This window comes from Trichosurus vulpecula, chromosome 2 (genome assembly GCF_011100635.1).
Source record: "Trichosurus vulpecula isolate mTriVul1 chromosome 2, mTriVul1.pri, whole genome shotgun sequence".
NCBI lineage: Eukaryota > Metazoa > Chordata > Mammalia > Diprotodontia > Phalangeridae > Trichosurus > Trichosurus vulpecula.
Window position 1 is genome coordinate 285,214,373 of NC_050574.1, and position 5,151 is coordinate 285,219,523.

Below are 5,151 nucleotides of genomic sequence, written 5' to 3' on the forward strand. Positions count from 1 at the left end.
TACAAGTAGTACATATGAACATTTGGAGCAGAGATGTCTCTAAATTTGTATACCTCACATGTCTTTTGAGCTAATGTAATTGTATTTTGCTCACAGAGCACAGTGCCTTCTTTGATGAGGGCATGCCATGCTGGACTGTCCTGTGCCAGTGTCTCCAATGTCTCAGATTCAATTCCAAAGTTCTTCAGAGAGATCTTTAGAGTATCTTTGTATTGCTTCTTCTGACCTCCATGTGAGTGCTTCTCTTGTGTGAGTTCTCTGCAAAATAGTCTTTTAGGCAAACATTAATTTGGCATTTGAACAACATGGCCAGACCATCAGAGTTGTACTCTCTGAAATAGAGTTTGAATGCTTGGCAGTTTAGCTTGAGAAAGGATCTTGGTGTGTGATACCTTATTTGCCAAGTGATCTTCAGAATCTTCCTAAGACAATTCAAATGGAAGCAATTCGTTTTCCTGGCATGGCACTGGCATACTATCTAGGTTTCATAGGCACACAACAATGAGGTCAGCACAATGGTTCTGTAGACCTTCAGTTTGGTAGGTAGCCTAATACCTCTTCTCTTCCATATTTTCCTTCAGAGCCTTGCAAACACTGAGCAAGCTCTGGCAATGCATGAATCAACCTCATCAGTGATGTATATATCCATGGAAAGTATGCTGCCAAGATAAGTGAACTGATCCAAAGCATTCAAAATTTCTCTGTTTGCTATAACCAATGGTTCCACATATTGATGGCAAGTTTCTGGCTGGTGCAGAACCTCTGTTTTCTTGGAGTTAATTGTTAGGCCAAATTAGCACAAGTGGCAGAGAATCAATGCATACGCTGTTGCATCTCAGCCTCAGAGGATGCATTCAGTGCACAATTATCTGTGAACAAAAAGTTGTACACCAACTCTCCCTCCACTTTAGTCTTGCCTAGTAGGCTTTTCAAGTTAAATAATTTACTCTCAGTACAGTAGCTGACCTTGATGCCATTTTCATCCTTGTGGAAAGTATCTGACAACATCACTGAAAACATCAGGCTAAAACAGATAGGAGCAAGCACATAGCCCTGCTCCACTCCATTGGTGACTGGGGAAGTGCAAAAGCATCATCCATCACCTAGAACTTGTGCAAGCATGCCATCATGGAACTGGTATAGAATACTGATCAACTTCAGACAACCAAATTTTGTCATGATCTTCCAGAAGTACTCATGACTGACAGAATCAAAAGCCTTGGTCAGATCAATGGACATTGTATATAAACCTCTGTTTTGCTCCTGGCATTTTTCCTGGAGCTGTTGGGCAGCATCACTGACCATTCCTTAGCACTTTCTGAAGACACATTGAGGGATCTGCTTCAGTCCAGTGAGAAGATAATCCTATGGCCTGGGCTGCTTATATGCAGGTTTGGGACTACAGCTCCCAGTGTACCCCCACCTACTATTTCATCACTTGTTTGTCACCACAGGACTTTGAGGTATATAAAATGGTAAAATGGTATGAGTGATATCTTCTGATTCTTATATAAATTGGACTTAAGTGAGTCAGAGTTGTATAAAGTCATCATCCTCACTTTCTCTTCCAGAGTCATCAAAGTCCAGTGGCAAAACAAAAGTCAAGATGACTGGCAATGACTAAGGATACCATAGACAACCTTGGTGTCTTCAATGTCTAACCAAGCTCTAAGTGTTCCACAGCATCTGCCTTCATAGCCCTTGGAATAAATTGTTCTTATCCACCCATTCTGCCAGGGAAAGCCTTCACATGCTTGGGGTAGACACCCCCATAGCTCACAATGGGTTTGAGACTGAGCTACCCTCAACCTCATTTAGCTCATCTGGCAAAAATGGTTTCCCATGGTGTGGCTGCTATGAATGCTAAATTTTCTTGGAACCACAGATGAGAGCTGGGTGACCAGTTAGACACCAAAGGTAGAATGGAGCCCTAAAAAGGGCTCAACTAATGTTCCCTAAACACCTGTGCACCCCAATTTATATATCTAAGACAATACAGTTGAATAATCCTTAGGCTTAAGGATTAATAAGAAAAAGAGAGCAAGCTGGATTACATAATATTTTCATTGAAACCCCAAGCTTCATTCTAAAGAGCCTTTTTTTTTAATTTTTAGTTTACAACACATGGTTCTACATAATTTTGAGTTCCAATTTTTCTCCCCTCCCACCGTCCTCCCTCCCCAAGACGGCATGGAATCTCATATAACTACCACATATAACTTCACATTGAATTAATTTATACACTAGTCAAGTTGTGGAGAAGAATTATGACCAATGGAATGAATCATGAGAAAGAAGAAACAGAACCAAAAAAAAAAAAACAAACCCAAAAACAAAAAGAGAAGAAAAAAAGGGGGAAAAAAAGGGCGAGCATGAGGTGTGCCTCAATCTGCATTCACACTTCATAGTTCTTTCTCTGGATGTAGATAGCATTCTCCATTGTGAGTCCTTTGGAGTTGTCTTTGTACTTTGTGTTGCTGAGAAGAGTGAAGTCTGTCAGGGTTGGTCCTCACGGAATCCATATATCTGTGATTGTGTATAATGTTCTCCTGGCTCTGCTCTGCTCACTCAGCATTATGTCGTGTAGGTTTTTCCAGGTTGTTATGAAGTCTGTATCATCCCCATTTCTTATGGCACAGTAGTATTCCATTACCTTCATATACCACAGCTTGTTCAGCCATTCCCCAATTGATGGGCATCCCTTTGATTTCCAATTCTTAGCTACCACAAAAAGAGCCTTTTTTAACAACCAGCATTCTTCTAGTTCTCCTAGACCTGAAACATGGAATACCGCAATCACAGAAGAATGAAAATAATGAGTGACCCAAAAAGTGACAGGGAGATGCATCATGGGCATAAATAGGTCGCAGCCTATGACTCTTGACATTATATGGAAGAAGAGGTACAAAAGACATAGATTATCAAAAAGATACATGACGAGAGAAGATGGTTCTTTCCATGTTGAAAGTGAGTACTATATAGTGCATAAATTGTATTGATATCACTGTAATGTTAAAAAAACAAAACAGAACAAAACAATTTTGAATAAGGATTTCCAAAATATTGGGTGGACTTGATGTAAAGGATTTCCGGGAAAGCATGAATAGGCATAGCACAAAATGAACAGACAGATTGAGTTGTAATCTGCAGCATTGGAAAGCTACAGTATTGAGACCTCAGATCCAGTGAAGTATAGAGTCATCATGTACACACATACATACACATTCAACAAACACTTATTTATTGAACAGATATTCAATAAATATGTTTTGTCTGTATGCCAAGCACTAGACAAAAAGTTCTGTAGGAGATACAATAAATCTAGTCAAGAGAATACATCAAACATATTGTGAATGACTGGGGAATAGAGTATAATCAAGTTAAAGACAGCAGAGTACAAAGCCCGCCTAAGTATTTTTTTATTAGATTTTTTATTTTTAGTTTACAGCACTCAGTTCCACAAGTTTTTGAGTTAAAAATTTTTTCCCCTTCATCCCTTCCCCGCCCCAAGATGGTATGGAATCTGATATATGTTCTACATACACTGTCACATTAAACTTACTTACATAGTAGTCAAGTTGTAAAGAAGAATTATGACCAATGGAATGAATCATGAGAAAGAAGAAACAAAACCAAAAAAGAGAGAGAGAAAAAGAGATCAAATAGTTTGCCTCAATCTGTGTTCAGACTCTATAGTTCTTTCTCTGGATGTAGATAGCTCTTTCCATCATGAGTCCTTTGGAGCTGTCTTTGAACCTTGTATTATTGAGAAGAGCCAAGTCTATCGAAGTTAGTCATCACAGAAGCAAAATATGACTGTGGTTGTGTACAATGTTTTCCTGGTCCTGCTCCCCTCACTCAGCATCAGATCATGTAGATCTTTCCAGGTTATTATGAAGCTTATATCTTCCCTATTTCTTATAGCACAATAGTATTCCATTACATTCATATACCATAACTTATTTAGCTATTCCCCAGTTGATGGGCATCCCCTTGATTTCCAATTCTTTGGTATCACAAAAATTTTTGTACATATGGGTCCCTTTCCTACTTCTGTGATCTCTTTGGGATACAGCCCTAGAAGTGGTATTGATGGGTCAAAGGGTATGCATATTTTTATAGCCCTTTGGGCATACTTCCAAATGCCTGCCTACGTACTGAAACACATCTAACAAGGGAAAGATCAGGGTGTGTTACCTTGAGAATGAGAAGTGGTTCATTTTTCTTTGCACCCACAGTATACAAACTCAATGTTTAGAAAATAGTTAGTCCCTTAAAAATAATGGACTTTTTATTGAGTAGTCAAAGAATGGCTTTTTAGAAGGGATCATATTTGAGGAATCTTGAAAAAGTCAGAGGATGGGGGCAGCTGGAAATTCACATTTTCCCCTTCCCAGACAAATACTATTTCTCTAGCAATAGATATCGCTAGTGCTAGATATATGACCTACTTTATGAATGAGCTGATATATTGGACTTATTTTTTTAAAGAATCATATTCTTCCGTTAGAGGCTAGATAAGCACTTGTCAGAATTGCTAGGGTGTATGCTATATGGTACATACATAGTATATGCTATGCTACACATACAGAGTATGCTATACTACTTAGATGTGGGTTACACTGGATGACCTCTAAGACCTCTTCTGACTTTGAGATCCTGTAATTCTATATGGTACAGAAATAGGCAGCATAGCAATCATTCTCTTTTGGTTTTGATATTAACAAAGCTTTTTTTTTTAAAGTGGGATTTGGGAGAGTTCCAATTAATGAGGCTGCCTCTGTCTGTTTCTCTATGTGTCTCTCTCTTTCCCCATCCCTCTCTCTTCCCCTCCCTCTAGTCTATCTTTCTATGTACATATACGCATGTAATATATATATATATGTATACATACGTATATGTATACATATATACATATATATATATATATATATACATATACACAGATTTTTTTTGTCCTATTTGGTGGTAATCGTAAGTGACTTATGATTAAGTGTTTCATGATTATTTGTCTCTTGTTCCTGTAAGTACTTCAAGTGTAAATTGTTTGATTTTGTTTTTTATTATAAAAATAATGAATTAAATGTCTTTGACAGAATTTATGCATCGGCTGCAATGAATAATTGATTTTGACTCTTTGTCCAGTGTTTT